Genomic DNA, 17,028 nt, shown 5'->3' with positions numbered 1-17,028 from the left:
GTATATGAATTGAATAATTATCAGAAGGAACAAGAAAAGAACTCTTGAACAGACAAGAAATGAGTGCAATTGTGTCTATATCTCTTTAAAATATAATTATGTAAACATAATATAGAGCTCTCAAAATCAATCTATTTAAACCAATAAGTAAAGCTTGCCTTATCAATACTATGAAACGTGGAAAAAACTTTCTTGTTTTAATAAATGATGATATTACAAGAAATAACTATATATATAATATTCAAAATTCTTTGCATCAAATTAATGAAGAGATATTATCATCCATAAAATGAAGAGTATATTCAGGCAAGAAAGAGCTTACCATTGTGCATAAGACTTTAAACTTAGGAGAAAATTGAAAAAAACTTTTTCATTGTAAACTTCAATCAAAGTGCATTTTTGTAACATATACAAGTCATTCCCAAGTTATATGATGGAAGCAGTTTGAGAGAGAAAAGAAAGACAAAGATGGAGATGGAAAGAGACAAGGAGAAAGAGAGATCAGGCCAGAGAGAAAGGTCCCACAAAAGAGACTCAGGATAGTTTCAAAAGATGAACATGTGAGTAGAAATATACAAATATTGAACAAAACAAAATCTAAAGATATTAAACATGTAAATTTGTGAAGAGAAAAATATTAATGAATTGTATTTGAGGACTCTGCAACATGGTGGTGGGAAGACAGGATGTTAATAAACATAGTGATGTACAGGAGTTATTGAGAAAGACAAAGTTGATCTTACCAGACTAGCAGAAAAGCTATGTACATTTGACCATATAAGAAAATGCTAAGTGAAATAATGCCCAAGATAGGGACATAAGAGCTTTTTCAAATCTTTTTACTGTCATTTATAGTGTACTTCATGATGTTTTGGTTTCTTTTGTATGTTCTTTGCCCAAGGTATAACCTGTTTTCAATATAATTGATTGGAGTGCACTGCATCTTGCATACACATTTTTCTAATTTGAGGAAGGGAAAGGAAACAAAAAATGCGGAAACAAGGACAGAAGCTGACCCATTGTAACAATGAGATGTACAAGACACTATGTTGAAAATGAACTTTACAACTTGGAGGGGGAGGGCAGGGAACAGGTAAGGACATGGAGCTGAAGGAAGGGTAGGGGAAAACAAAGGAAGTATTAAAGATGCTCAATATGAAATGTACTCATTACCTTACTCATGAAATTATAAACACTCTCTAGAGTACATTTACAATTAAAATAAGCATATAAAATACAATAGAGAAAAGACTTTAGGAAGAGGGGATAATATAATTAAGTGCAGATTAAATAGAAAGAACCAAGATATACAAGCAAAATTCCAGTGTAAATTGTGATTATCATCACTTGTGACTACCATTGATAGGAAATATACAGTACAGCCTTACCCTTTGAAGTAAAAATTCTATAATGTAAACTATGACAAGAAGAGATAATTACTATAACTAGAGATTTAGATCACACCTCCTGTGTACTAATCAAACCTAGGTACTTAATACTAAGTACGCTTATTTCTCCTGCTATGTTTTTTATCCCTGAGGCCATGCAGAGAATTTCTATTTGGCATTAACAAGAGGGTATAACACTTTGGGGCAAAAATGCAACCTAGTAGCCCTGCACCAGAGGCCAAGATGGAGAAGACCTCCACAGCCACCATGACATTCCCCTTGGCACTGTGGTAGACATGTAGTTAGGTCAGCCACACACTGCAGAACACCAGCATGCTGAAGGTCAGGAACTTGGCTTCATTGAAGGTGTCAGGCAGGTTCCTGGCCAGAAAAGCCACAGTGAAGCTGGACAGGGCCAGAAAGCCCTAAGGACCACATTAAAAATCTAAGGACCACATAAAAAATGTAAATTTGTGAAGAGGAAAATATTAATGAACTGTATTGGAGGATTCTGCAACATGGCAGTGAGAAGACAGGAAGTTAATAAACATAATGATGTAGAGGCATTATTGAGAAAGACAATAGATAATCTTACCAGACTAGCAGAAAAACTATGTACATATGATCATATAAGATGGTGCTAGCCAGATGCTAGTGGTTCATGCTTGTAATCCTAGCTATTCAGGAGGCTGAGATCTGAGGATCACGGTTCAAAGCCAGCCTAAGCAGGAAACTTCATTGAGATACTTATCTCCAATAAACCACTAGAAAAACCAGAAGTGGTTCTGTGGCTCAATTGGTAGAGCACTTGTCTTGAACTGTAGAGTGCAGGGAAAGCACCCAGGCCCAGAGTTAAAAAAAAAAAAAAAGATGATGGATGATACTAAGTGAAATAATCCCCAAGACAGGGACACAATAGTTTTTATCTTTCTCCTGTCAATTTAAATATGTTAAGTAAATGTTTTTCTTTTGTATATTCTATCCCCATGGTATAACCCCTGTTTTTACTGTAATTGATTCGGGTGCCCTGATCATGTACATACATTTTTCTAATTTGGGGAGGGAAAAGGAAATAACAAAATGCTGAAACAAGGACACAGATTGACCTATTGTAGCAATGAGATGTACAAGACACTATGTTGAAAACAAACGTTACAACTTGGAGGGGGAGAGCAGGGAAGGAATAAGGACATGGGACTGAAGGGATGGTAGGGGAAAACAAAGGAAGGGTTAAAGATGCTCGATAGGAAATGTACTCATTATCTTACTCACATAACTGTAAACACTCTTTGTACAGTATCTTTACAATAAAAATATACATATGTAAAAGACAATAGAGAAAAGTCTTAAGGAAGAGGGGATAATATAATTAAGTGCAGATTAAATAGGAAGAACCAAGACACATAAGCAAAACTCCAGCATAAATTGTTATTACCATCACTTGTGACTACCATTGCTAGGAAATAACTGTACAACCTTACTTATTGAAGTAAAAATTCTATAATAAAAACTATGACAAGAAGAGATAATTACTATAACTATAGGTTTAGATCACATCTTCTGTATGCTAATCAAACCTAGGTACTTAATATTAAGTATGCTGATTTCTCCAACTATGTCTTTCATTCCTGAAGCCAGAAAGAGAATTTCTATTTGGCATTAACAAGAGGATATAACACTTGGGGCAAAAATGCAGCCTAAGATCCCTGCACCAGAGGCCAAGATGGAGAAGACCTCCACAGGCACCATGACTTTCCTATTGGTACTGTGGTAGACAGGTAGAAAGATGAGCCACACACTGCAGAACACCAGCATACTGAAGGTCAGGAACTTGGCTTCATTGAAGGTGTCAGGCAGGTTCCTCACCAAAAAAGCCACAGTGAATCTGCACATGGCCAGAAAGCCCAGGTACCCAAGACACAGTAGAAGGCAGTTTAGGGAGCCCTTCTTGCACAGGATGATGATGTGGCCATGTTCAGAGTGTGCATCTGAGTCCACAAAGGGAGGAGGATAGGTTCCCAGCCAGAGGCCACAGAGGGTCACCTGGATGAGGGTGCAGATGGGGATGTTGAAGTTAGGAGCCCCTGATACCAGCAGCCACCTCATCCTTCTCCCTGGGGAAGTGGCCTTGAAGGCCAGAACCACAGTCACTGTTTTGGCCAACACTGTGGAAATAGCCACAGTGAATACAACCCCAAATGTGATCTGCTGTAGGATGCAGGTGGCAGTTTTGGGTCAACCAAGAAAGAGCAAAGAACAGAGGAAACAGAAGATGAGGGAGATGAGCAAGATGTAACTGAGAGCCCGGTTATAGGCCTTGCCAGTGACAGTGTCTTGGTGTTTTACAAACATCCCAATAACAGCAGTAGTTAGTATAGAGAAGCAAAGAGCCATGCAGGCCAGAACCATGCCCAAGGGATCTCCAAAAGCCAGCAAATCTGCAGCTCTCAGGAAACACTGAGTCTTCTGTGTGTTGGCATACTGGATCTGGACACTTCACACATTGCTTCATATCTGGTGAGACATTTATAAAAACCCATTACTTTTTATGAACCTAGTTTTCTTCAAAGAATTTTGGAAAATTTTCATTTAGTTGAAATCCTCAGATTTCAGCATTTACTATCATAAAAGTTTTTTTGTACTTTTTCACAAGCCGCACCTGGCTCCAATTTTAATATTCTTCTTTATTCAAGCATTTTTATTCAACATATGTTGTTGCTAATTGATAATTATATGTATTGATTATATAATAGTTGGGCTACTGCAATGTCTTATTAAAATTTTATACTTTTTGTCATGCTAATTAGAGTCCTGGATTGTATTATAATTGGAATTATACAGATTACATTGCTTGGTACATTTCTGTAAGATATCAATATTACATTGTTGTATATTATCTTTGATATCATCTCATTATGCTTTTCTTGCCTGCTCCTCTGTGAAGTTGTAGGAAGAAACTGATCACTCTTGGACCCTCTATAGTCATGCTCAAGTCTTAAACTGATTCTAGCTTACTGAGCCCTTGTCCTTTGCCAAGAAATATTTTGGGCACTGAGAAATAAAGATAAGCAAGATCCAAGTTTTCTGTGTGAGTAAAATATAAGTTTTAAGATGAATACTTTCCTTGTAGAACTTATGTCTAATTTTATTATAGAGGTTAGACTTGTGCTAAGGATTAGTAATAAGGATTCCTGGAGACAACTTTGCCTGCAATAGACTGCAAAACATGTTAAATATGTATTTCAAAGCCGTATTCTATCATATTTCCGTTAGTAATACCACCATTTGTCAGACTTTAGTTTTTAACAGAAAAAAGGAGAAGAGGCTCTGTAATCTTAATACACAGTTTTTCATTAACCTGTTTAAACTGAGGATAACTAAAGAGAGATAAAGGATTTCTTTATAAGTCACAACTCACCTGTCCCATTAGCAATCTCATTTTCTGGACAAGGTGTACAATCAAAGCAACAGGCACCCTTTCCCTCCTGAGGAGATTTCCGGAATCTAGGATCAAAACTCTCACTACAGACAGAGTGAGGAGTCTGAGGAAAGGCAGGGATATGTCTGTAATTGTTCAGACTTGTACCAAACATTACAGCAATCCATTCTTTTCAAATGAGATGTTGAAGCATAATGTTTTAAGCAGGTAAGTGCAGCTGATTTATTGAATTCTATTATAGATTACATATTCAATGATTCCCCAAGGCTATGTGTTCAATCTTGATTTCTAGCCTGTTGCCAGTAGTGGTGAGAAAGTAATTTTTAGTGTACAGCCCTGTGGTATATCCTTGAATTCCTGGCACTAAATACTTTCTTCTACTTATCTGTGACATTGGAAAGTGCAAGAGCGAGCCCTCCACTTTATAGAGTTATGTGAGCCCTGGGATCACTTTATTTTTCCTCTTTGTTTTCCAGTGTTCATGAGGTGAAAATCTTCTCACAGGTGCCTTCAATGATTCGTATAACCTGAGATGGTTAAGGAGGAGGTCAATTAACCAATGAATGAATCTCCACAGAAAGGCACAATAGCAACTTTTCAACCCCATAATTTAACTCTTCAGGTAATTTATCACAGTGTTAGAATCCTAAAGAGAAAAACATTATTTACATCTTATGAAAATACTCAAAATCAACATGTAGAAACAGACTTAACTCTTTTGGTTCTGATCCTGGGGATTGAAATCAAGGACTGGGCACTGTACTTGAAAACTATTTTGTCCCAAGGATTGCATTCTACTACCTTAATCACAGCTCTACCTCCAAATTTTTGGAGGTTTATTGGCAATAGTAATCTCACAAATTTTCATGTGTAAGCTGACTGTAAACTATGATATTCCTTTCAGGTATATTAGACGCAGGTCCAGCTAGATTCTCCAATAGCAAAACCTAGTTGGACCTGATCCAGGTACAAATGTAAAGGGTGACTTTTGCTGATTCGTGTGTGCTTAAAATTATGAGGGTTAGATCCAACTCACCCCTGTAGTTGCAAAGGCCCACTCTACCATATCTTCAGATAAAGACAGTTGATTGCCATGTGGAGTATATGGAAAAAACTTTTCTACTTTCACCTCAACTTCAAGACTCTCTGGAAAATCCAAATATCAGAATTTCATACTCTGGTTTCAATTTCCTTTTCTCATCCCAAATCACTTGATCTCCAGTAGGACTGTAAAACTGGATGTCATTTTTTTTAATTTTTAATTTTTAATTTAATTTTATTTTTTTGTGAACATACTGCACAGAGGGGTTACAATTACATGGGCAGAATAATGCGTACATTTCTTATCAAGCATTGCAGCCTCCTCCTTTGTTTACCCTTCACATCTCTTCCCAGCCACCCTCCACAAGCCTCCTCCCCTCCCCCAACTACCAGCACCAACATTGTAAAGCTCATTTTCGACATGACACCTTGTACTTCTCTTTATTGCAACAGATCCACCTGTATCCTTAAATGACTTGTTTTTCCCCATCTCCACCACAAGTTATATTGACATCAAATATAGTGAAAGCAGGGGTTATACTGTGGGGGAGGGACTTACAAAGCAATAAAGACATAATCTTATAAATACTTTAGAAACAAAGGCATGAAAGAAAAAAACATTAAAATACATATCTAAGGGTTCATTTTCCTAACATCACATTATCTGACCATTTCCGCTTGACTAACATATATATTAATATTGCAAATAAGGGACCTATGTTTCTTTGGGACTGGCTTACTTCACTTAATATAATTTTTTCCAAGTTTTTCCATTTCCTAACAAATGGGGCAATGTCATTCTTTCTGATGGAGGCATAGAATTCCATTGTGTATATATACCACATTTTCTTGATCCGTTCATCTACTGAGGGGCATCTGGGTTGGTTCCATATCTTAGCTATGGTAAATAATGCTGCAATAAACATAGTTGTGCTAGTAGCTTTAGTGTGGTCTTGTTTTAAAACATTTGGGTAAATGCCAAAAAGTGGGATTGCTGGGTCATAGGGGAGCTCTATGTGAAGTCTTTTGAGGAACCTTCATACTGCTTTCCAAAGTGGTTGAACACGTTTACATTCCCACCAACAATGAAGTAAGGTTCCCTTCTGTCCACATCCCCTCCAGCATCTGTTGTTGTTAGAGTTCTTGATTTTTGCCATTCTAAATGGAGTGAGGTGGTATCTCAATGTTTTGATTTGCATTTCATTTATGGCTAGGGAGGTTAAGCATTTCTTCATGTGTCTATTGGCCATCCTTCTTTCTTCTTCAGAGAAGTTTCTCTTTAAGTCTTTTGCCCACTTATTTATTGGGTAGTTGTTTCTTTGAGGATTTGTTGTTGGGGGATTTAATTTTTTTTTGGTTCCAAGTATATTTTAGATATGAGACCCTTCTCTGTTGCATGGCCAGTGAAGATCTTCTCCCAATCCGTGGGTTTTATATTGATCTTGCTAGCTATGTCCTTTGCCATGCAGAAGTTCTGCAACTTCATGCAATCCCATTTGTCGAACCTTTCTTTGATTTGTTGTGTTTCTGGGTCTCTATTCAGAATATTTTGGCCTGAGCAAAGGAGACCTAGGGTTTCTCCTATTCCATCCTGTAATGTTTTCAGAGTGTCTGCTTTGACTCCGAGGTCTTTGATGCATTTGGATTTGATTCTGGTGCAGGGTGATATATAAGGATCTAGCTTTAGTTTTCTACATGTAGTTAACTAATTTTACCAGCACCATTTACTGAAGAGCCTGTCTTTCTTCCATTCTATTGTTTTAGCTCTCTTATCAAAGATTAGATGCCTATAGGTCTGTAGGTTCATTTCTGGTTTTCAATTCTATTCCTTTGTCCTGAGGTCTGTTCTTATGCCAATACCAGGCTGTTTTGATTAATGTGGCTTTATGGTAGAGTTTGAAATTTGGTATTGATATTCTTCCAGCAGTGTTCTTTCTGTTCAGGAGCGTTTTTGCTATTCGGGGTCTTTTATTGTTCCATGTGACTTTTTGATTGCCTCTTCTATTTCCTTGAAGAATGAGGTTGGAATTTTGATAGTTATCCCGTTGAATTTGTAGATAGCCTTAAGAAGTATTGCCCTTTTCACGATGTTAATCTTTCCAATCCAGGAGCATGGGAGGTTTTGCCATTTTCTAAGTTCTGTTTTAATTTCCTTTTTCAAGATTTTAAAGTTTTCATCATAGAGGTCCTTCACTCTTTTGTTTAAGTTAATTCCTAGGTATTTCATTTTTTGTGGGGCTATTACAAATGGAGTTGCTTTCCTAATTTCAGCCACACATTTCTCATTGTTGGCATACAGAAAAGCCATTGATTTTGGGGGGTTAATTTTATAACCTGCTACTTTGTCAAAGTTTTGAATCAGCTTGAGTAATTTGGGAGTGGAGTTCATGGGATTCTTTAAATACAAGATCATGTCATCTGCAAAGAGAGAGAGTTTTATTTCTTCTTTCCCTATTTGGATCCCCTTTATGTCTGCATCTTGTCTTATTACTGTAGCTAGGCCTTCTAATACTAGATTGAAGAGAAGTGGAGAGAGGGGACATCCTTGTCTTGTTCCTGAGTTAATAGGAAATGACTTTAGTTTTTCACCATTAAGTATAATGCTGGCTGTAGGTTTGTCATATACAGCCTTTATTGTATTGAGGAATGTTACAGGGATTCCTAATTTTTCCAAAACCTTCATCATAAAGGGGTGTTGGATCTTGTCGAATGCTTTTTCTGTATCTATTGAGATAACCATGTGGTTCTTATTCTTGCTCCTGTTGATGTGATCAATAATATTAATTGATTTGCATATATTGAACCAGCTTTGCATCAATGAAATGAATCCTGTTTGTTCGTGGTGTATGATGTTTTGAATGAATTGTTGAAGTCGATTGGCCAAAATTTTGTTGAGAAGTTTTGCATCAATTTTCATCAAAGAAATGGGCCTGTAGTTCTCTTTCTTTGATGAGTCCCTGACTGGTTTTGGGATGAGGGTTATGATGGCTTCAAAGAATGTGTTCGGTAGTGAACTCTCTCTTTCAATTTCATTGAAGAGTTGGAGGAGTATTGGTGTGAGCTCTGCCTTGAAGGCCTTGTAAAATTCCGCTGTAAAACCATCTTGTCCTGGACTTTTTTTAGCTGGGAGGTTTCTTATTGCTGTTTCTATTTCAATGCTTGATATGGGCCTGTTAATATGGTTTAACTCATCTTCATTTAGTTTTGGCATGCCAATATTTGCTAGGAAAAGGTACATTTCTGTCATGTTCTCAAACTTATTAGCATAAAGTTTTGAGAATATTCCCTTATAATGTTCTGAATCTTAGTTTTTTCCTTGGTGATGTTTCCATTCTCATCTCTGAGTTTATTTATTTGGGTGTGTTCTCTCCTTTTTCTGATAAGATTTGCTAAGGGTCTGTCAATTTTGTTAATGTTTTCGAAGAACCAACTCTTTGTTTTGTTGACTCTTTCTATGGTTTTTTTGGATTCTAATTCATTTAATTCTGATTTAATTTTAATTATTTCTTTCCATCTACTGGATTGGGGTTTATGTTGCTGCTCTTTTTCAAGGAGGTTTAGATGTCTCATTAAATTGTTGGTTTCAGATCTCTCCAATTTGTTGATGTAGGAGCTCAGAGGTATAAACTTGCCTCTGAGTACTGCCTTTGCTGTGTCCCAGAGGAGCTGGTAATTTGTGTGTTCATTTTTGTTGAATAGCATGAACATTTGAATTTCCATTCTAATCTCTTCCATGATCCACTAGTGATTCAGCATAGTGTTGTTCAACCTCCATGTGTTTCTGGATTTTCTCTTGTTTGCTTTTGGTGTTGAGTTGTAATTTTATTCCCTTGTAGTTAGAGAAAATGCAAGATATAACTTCAATGTTTCTGCATTTAGACAAGTTTGCTTTGTGGCCTAAAATGTGGTCTATTTTAGAAAATGTTCCATGTGCTGCTGAGAAAAACGTGTATTCTTATGCAGCTGGGTGAAATGTTCGGTAGATGTCTGTTAAATCTAGCTGATCTATGCAGCAGTTTATATCTGCGTTTTCTCTGTTGAGTTTTTGCCTCGTTGATCTATCTAGTGGGGAGAGTGGTGTGTTAAAATCCCCAACAATTAATGTCTTTGGATCTATATGGGATTTGAGGTAAAGTAGTGTTTCTTGGATAAATTGTTTGGCGAGTGGATATTTAGAATTGTAATATCCTCCTGAAGGAGAGATCCTTTAATTAGTATGTAGAGACCTTCTTTATCTCTTCTCACAAATTTTAATTTGAAACCTATTTTATCTGATATTGGGATTGCAAATCCTGCCTGATTATAGGGACCGTTTGCTTGGTAGATTTTGTTCCAGCCTTTAACATTGAAAATGTGTTTGTTTTTACGGGAAAGATGTGATCCTGAAGGCAGCAGATAGAAGGGTCTTGTTTTTTAATCCAACTAGACAGTCTATGTTGCTTAATTGGAGAGTTAAGTCCGTTAAGTTAAGAGATAGGACTGAGAGGTATTTGGGAGTTCTTGCCATGTTATCCACCTTCTTGGGGGCTGTGAAAACTGGGTTCTTCCTATGGTTCTTGGATTCTCAAGAACCATAGGTGCAGTTTGAGTGCAGTTTCTTGGCCTTTATTGTGGTCTTGTTGGTTTTCTATGTGTAGGACATCTTTAAGAATCTTTTGTAGGGCTGGTTTGGTGGAGATGTTTTGTTTCAATTTTTCTTTGCTATGGAAGGTTTTTATTTGGCGTTCAGTTATGAATGAGAGTTTATCTGGGTACAGTATTCTTGGTTGATAGTTGTTTGTTTTTAGGGCATGGCATACATCATTCCAGGCTCTTCTTGCTTTGATTGTCTCTGCTGAGAAATCTGAGGTGATTCTAATTGTTTTCCCTTTATAGGTGATTAATCTTTTCTCCTTGACAGCTTTAAGGATCTTTTCTTTGGTATGAGTTGATCCTGTGTGGATTATAATGTGATGGTGATTCTGGTCTAGTCTATTTGTGGTTCTAAAAGCTTCTTGTATCTGAATAGGCCTATCTTTTTGCATGTTTGGGAAGTTCTCTGTTAGGATCCTGTTAAATAAATTACCTAAGCCATTAACTTCTGTTTCTAGATGCTTCTCTACACCCATTATCCTTAGATTAGGCCTTCTGATGGTGTCTTCCAAGTGTTGGATAGATCTATCATATTTGCTAGACTTGTCTTGGATGGTTGTATGTTCTTTCTCTATAATATCTAGGCTGTCTTCAATCCCTGAGATTCGATCTTCTGCATGGTCTAACCTGCTGTCAAGACTTTCTACTTTGTTTTTTATCTCTTCCTTCTAATTGGTCAGCTTTGATGGCTTCAAATTCTTTGTTGAAACTTTGTTTTAGATCTTGTATGAACTTCTATACTTCCTTAATTTGGTGTTCAGTTTTTATTCTCAAATCAGTTAGTTGATACGTCATGGTTTCCTCGGACTCCCATTCCTTCTGTTGGGTTCGATTCAGCATTCCCTTTGTGGTCTCCCTGACTTCCTTCAGCTCTTTGTTAATGGATTCCATTTATGCCTTTAGTGGTCTCTGTGTATTCTCTTCCTGCTCTCTTAATTCCTGTATTACTTTTTGATTAGCTTCCTCCCATTCATGGGATTCCTGTAGTTCTCTTTGAGTGTTCTCAGGCTGCTCATGCCATTCCTGCCTTTCTCTTTGAGTATTCTCAAGCTGCTCATGCAAATCCTGTATCAGTTTTGGAGTAGCTTCCTCACGCTTATTATATTCCTGTATAAACTTTTGGATTGTCTCCTCTCTCTCCCTATCACGCTCATACAGAGTCCTTTGTATGGTTTCAATCTTTTCATTTATCATGTTTGCCAGCAGTGTTTGTAGAGCTATTTGGGAACTTTCCGCTGGATTATTCATTATCTGTTCTGTCCCCTCATTATCAATATTGGTAATTAAGATACCCAGACTTAGCATTTTTCTTGTGTTTTTCAGGCTTACTCTGTCCATTTGAGATGAAAATAGCACCAGTTTTGTGCTAGAATACTATCTTAAGGGAAGCATCAACTCAAGTCTGAATTTGCACAGTCAATAGTCTACAGATACAATCTAGTTCCACAGATACATCTATTCAACATCAAACAACTATATGTTAATGGGCTACGAACCTCAAAAAAGAATTTGGAAAACCAGAAATTATTAGAGTTAGGTAGAGATGTGGGTAAAAAATAGGAATAGATTGATATGGGGAGGCACAGGGAGAGTTAAATAAGTCCTATTCTCAAAGCAGGAAATATGTTTGGTAGGATGAAATTAGAGAGAGAGAAAAAAGAAGAAACGGAAAGGGAAAAGAAAAGAGACCAGAAAAGATAGAAGAGTAAAAATTAATAATATTAAGCAGAAACATAAACAATCTATTTAGAGAAGAACGTGAATATACTGAGAGAAGGGGAGGGATGTCAAGGAGATGTGAAAAATTTAAAAATAAAAATGCTTAAAATATTATATAGGTATAAAGAGGTAGTACTGCTATTAAGGAATTTAAGTCTCAGAGGTTTTGAACTGAGTAATAAATTTGTGGATTAAGTGTGTACACAATGGGGGATAGGGTCTAATAGTCAACTACGGGTTTATCTGAGGATGTGCATGACATGAATTAAGTCACATAAAGAAGAACGAAAGAGAGGAAAAGGTGAAAAGGATAAGAAAGGAAGAAAAAAGATCAGAAGTTCAGTGGAGGTAAACATAAATCAAAAAGATAATTAAAAAAGAAAAAACAGAGAAAGAAAAAAAAAGAAAGAAAAACACATACTCACGTTTCCCTAAAATAGAAATTATAAGAGGAAAAAAACAATTTTTTTAAAAAAAGGCAAAAATTGAAGATTAAAAATAGTTTTAGAAAAGAAAAAAAATGTTTTATAAAAGGTACCAAAAGAAGAAGAAGAAGAAGAAGAAGAAGAAGAAGAAGAAGAAGAAGAAGAAGAAGAAGAAGAAGAAGAAGAAGAAGAAGAAGAAGGAAGAAGAAGAAGAAGAAGAAGAAGAAGAAGAAGAAGAAGAAGAAGAAGAAGAAGAAGAAGAAGAAGAAGAAGAAGGAATAAGAAAAAAAAGTTCTTTGATTTTTTTGGGAGGGGTGGGAAAAATCCTGTATCTCCCTTGTGTCTATAACCAGCCTCTTGTTGGAGTCTCTGGTCTGCTTGTGGTCCTGTGGCTTAGTTGGTTTCTTAAGTCAGTCTGTTCGAACAGGCAGAAAAATGCTCTGCTTTACCCAGGATTTTGCCATCCTCCTCCCAGGCTAGTTCAATGGGAGGCAGATCTGCTTTGAGCATCACAAAAGAGGGGGATGCAGTGATGAGGCTAGGTTCTGAGTAGAGTTGTGGCCTTTCAACAAACAATAACTTTTCCTGGGGGGCTAGTTTGTGAAAAACTCAGAGAGCCCAGCCTGGAGCCATTCTCAGGGTTTCTGTTTACTGAATTTCTATTGATTGTCGAGGCTGCTAGAGGGAGAGGCAGCCTCTGTCTCTGATTACCAAGTGAGGAAAGCCACTCCCAGGGCTGGCGCCCAAGCTGGGTGACTTTTCTCTGGGTGGAGCTGAGTCTGGCAGTTCATGCCAACATTAAGTTCTTGTGACCTGCTAAATGACTCGTTTCATTCCAAGGTTTGAGTTGGAGCTAGCAGCTCCACTGAGCTTTGTCGAAATCCAAGATGGAGATCTCCGGTACTGGGGTGGGGGGGAGAGGAGTGGCCTTCCCTCCTCTGCTCCCTGAGAAGGAGTGAGGATGTCAGGCTTCTACTCATGCCGAGTCTTAGTTCCTGGGTCATCTCTGGTCTTCAAACTGCAGGATGAAGATGTCCGCTCCTTGTCGGTTCTTGCTGGTGTTGAGTAGAATCCGCTCGCCTGCTGCTTCTGGCTCCTTCGTCCCAGACTATGTGGCTCAGGTATGGCACCTGGGATTGCTTCTGCCGCCACCGCTGCCGCCGCCACCGCTGCCGCCACAGCAGAGGTGGCTAGCAAGAGCTCAGATGTGTCTCCTTGCCTGGATTTTCCCTCTCTGGCTTGACTCTCTGTCCTGTGATGGCACACTTGGAGTGATTCTCTGGCTTAGGATTGTTCACTGGAACTGTAAAACTGCTCTCTATGTGAGAGCTTGTTGAGACTCCAGCTTCTCCTCCGCCATCTTCTCTTGACCCCCTCCAAACTGCAAATTCTTCAAAAATTGTGCAGCTAAAAGGAGACATCATCTTATGTTCAAGTATGCTCCAGAGTTAAGACAGAAAGCAAAATATTAAAAGCTCCTGATTGCCTTTAATCTCTGATTCTGAATTCAAGAATAGTAGAGACACCTACTGAAGTATCCCAGAAGAAAATCTTTGGAGGAATCAAAATAATCTTTGTGAAAAAAATAATCCTTCCTGATCACTCAGAAAAAGAGGAGGATTTTCAGAAAAGTCATTTTGTCACAACCACTCCTTTGTGAATGTTTATAGTTTGTGCTTGCTAAATATTTAATACCAAATGTTGGATGAAACTAGGGTACTCATGAGAAACATGGAAAATTGTTTTCAGCAAGCTATCCTTTGCTATGACTAAAGAAACTCATATGGAATTGCTGAATTTACAGATTTTAAAACACTATCTATGTTGACAATAATCATAACTAATGAGTTCATTAACAGGAGCTGGTGGCTCAAGGATTTAATACCAGCTAATCAAGATGCTCAGATCAGAGATCATGCTTCCACGCAGGCCACGGCAGAAAGGTCAGTGAGAACGTTGTATCCAATTAATTTTTCAGAAAAAGTGAGAAGTTTTGCTATGCTTGAAGTGGTTGTGTGCTAACCATGAACACAGACTCAGGGACATACCAAGGCACTTTGTTCAAGCCTCTGCACTGGCCAAAATTAATTTATAGAAAGATGGAATATGTTTTATCCTTGTTACTGGCCTGTTGTTTTCTTCAGAGCATATTCCCCACATGTCTAGAATACCTCAAAGACATTTAAACATAAAAATTTCATAGGGTTTGGGAAAGCACATGAAATATTTACTGTTTTAAATGTGACTATACATTTGTTCAAATTTGTATTTCCAATAGTTTCTCATAATATAATGGAAAAAGTTTAAGAGTTAAAACAATTATGTCAAATACTGAAATATATACTCATTAATATCAGCAAGCTGGATATGTATGATCTAGGGATACAAATAAATATATGATGTGTGTTAATATGTGTGTATATACATGTACCATATATAAAAACAGAATCATACATGCACACATACAACAGTATTTAATTTCCTACAGAAAGAAACTCCTCTAGCAAGTGCTCTTGCTCATGGTTTGTGTGCTCCAAAATAGAAGAACTTACCTGAGTAGAGGAAGGCAGTTCTCCTTTTCTATTTCCCATTGTTTGAACTTCTGTTTCATGAAGAAGTATATCATGGAGAGCCTGGGCAAACACAGCGTTATATATATTGTAACTGTCTACAGATATAGTCATGTCAAAAATATTCCCAGGTAACCAGTCCAAAGAGGCATCATGAGCACAGTTGTCCCATGTTACACAGTCAGACTCAGAGTCAGAGCAATTAAGAGAGAGAAACCACAGCCGGAAGAAAATGTCTTCTGGGTATTTGGAAGGCTTAGCTGCCTTACAAAATCTGTGAATCCAGAAACATCTACAAGATGGTGTGTAAAAATAAGAAGTACATGAAATGAGCCCAGCATGAACTATCTCCTTTTCATGGTGAAATACCACTGAGAATTCATGATACAAACTTTTCCATGTATAAAATTTGCTCAATAAATAACAGAAAAACCATCAGTGAATCATTATCACCAAATATGATGAGGACATTTGCTGTAGATAGATTCATTTAAAGATGTACTTCTATGTGTTTGAAGAAGTCTTGGGTGGTGATCAATAGCTCATAGGCTACACAAACTCTGTTTTTGGCTATCTCTTCTTTCAATTCAGCAAGAATCCTTGCACCATTTTCATCTTGTGTACTCAATAGTCCCACCCAGCTCCAACTGAAGTGGAGCAGTAAGGAGACCATAGCAGTGGCTATTGATGTGTCCTTTGGTGCCATCTGATAGAGAGCAGGAAACTTGTTATGGTCACTCAGGGCATGATCAAAAGGCCTAAAGGTAAACTAAAGGGAACAAAAAAAAATTAGATGCTCCTTGAATGAGAAGATTATGATGCATCATAATCTCAGTCTTGAAGTCTGTTAAAACTATCTCAAGAAGATGGAAGGTAGGTTTTATATTAGTTTTTGAAAAATAATTTGTTTTTGGATAGTTGTATACCACATAAATTTATTTGTAAAATGATTCTTATTTGTCACTATTTCCCATCAACACTTCCCATTTATAGCCCCACACACTCCCCAACTTTCCTAATTCCATTTTGACACATGACCATTGAATACTATGTTATTTCCCCCACCAATCCTTTTCCTATTCCTGTGTATGTTTCCCTTAAAACCTATCCCACTCAGACAAGATATGCTCACTTCACACTTTTTGATTTTGATTTTTTACACTGTCAGTAGATCAGAAAAGTTTACACCATGGATTTGTACTCCTACCTATAACATACTTTAGTCAGATTGATAATATATATATTTGTAAATAGCTATGTGAGTAAATAGGATTGGTGGGGGAAATAACATAGTATTCAATGGTCATGTGTCAAAATGGAATTAGGAAAGTTGGGGAGTGTGTGGGGCTATAAATGGGAAGTGCTGATGGGAAATAGTGACAAATAAGAATCATTTTACAAATAAATTTATGTGGTATACAACTATCCAGATTCATTTCATATATCATGTTCATATTTTAGATCTAACTTTCACATTTTTGAGGATATGGTTATACTTTCTCATTTTGAGCTGGATTTATTTTATTCAAAATATTATCATCTGTGTGTGTGTATGTGCACATATATTTACACATGAACACAGTATAGGGGCACACATTCATAATCTCTTTTACATCATTGGCAATTTTCCTCAAGACTTGTGCTGTAACAATGGAGTCACACATTCACCTTGTGCTCCTTGCAGTTTAATTGGAGAAACAAGTTTCCTGATTAGCTAGGATTAGTTCATTTTCCATTTCTTGATTTATTAAAGAAAATTATTCATAAGGATTGAAACAATAAATTATCCAATTATTTGCTCAAATCTTCCACCT

At 37.1% G+C, this 17,028-nt stretch overlaps 1 pseudogene; it reads right to left on the bottom strand.

The window, feature by feature from the left end:
* Window positions 1-1,498: 1,498 nt before the first annotated feature.
* On the bottom strand, window positions 1,499-15,270 carry LOC138813687 (vomeronasal type-2 receptor 116-like; annotated as a pseudogene).
* Between the last annotated feature and the right edge of the window lie 1,758 nt (window positions 15,271-17,028).

The sequence above is a fragment of the Dipodomys merriami genome, unplaced genomic scaffold (assembly GCF_024711535.1).
Source record: "Dipodomys merriami isolate MVZ:Mamm:240054 unplaced genomic scaffold, mDipMer1.0.p SCAF_6, whole genome shotgun sequence".
In the NCBI taxonomy this organism is placed as follows: domain Eukaryota; kingdom Metazoa; phylum Chordata; class Mammalia; order Rodentia; family Heteromyidae; genus Dipodomys; species Dipodomys merriami.
Note: the sequence above shows the minus strand (reverse complement) of the source record. Positions and strands in the feature narration are given on the sequence as shown.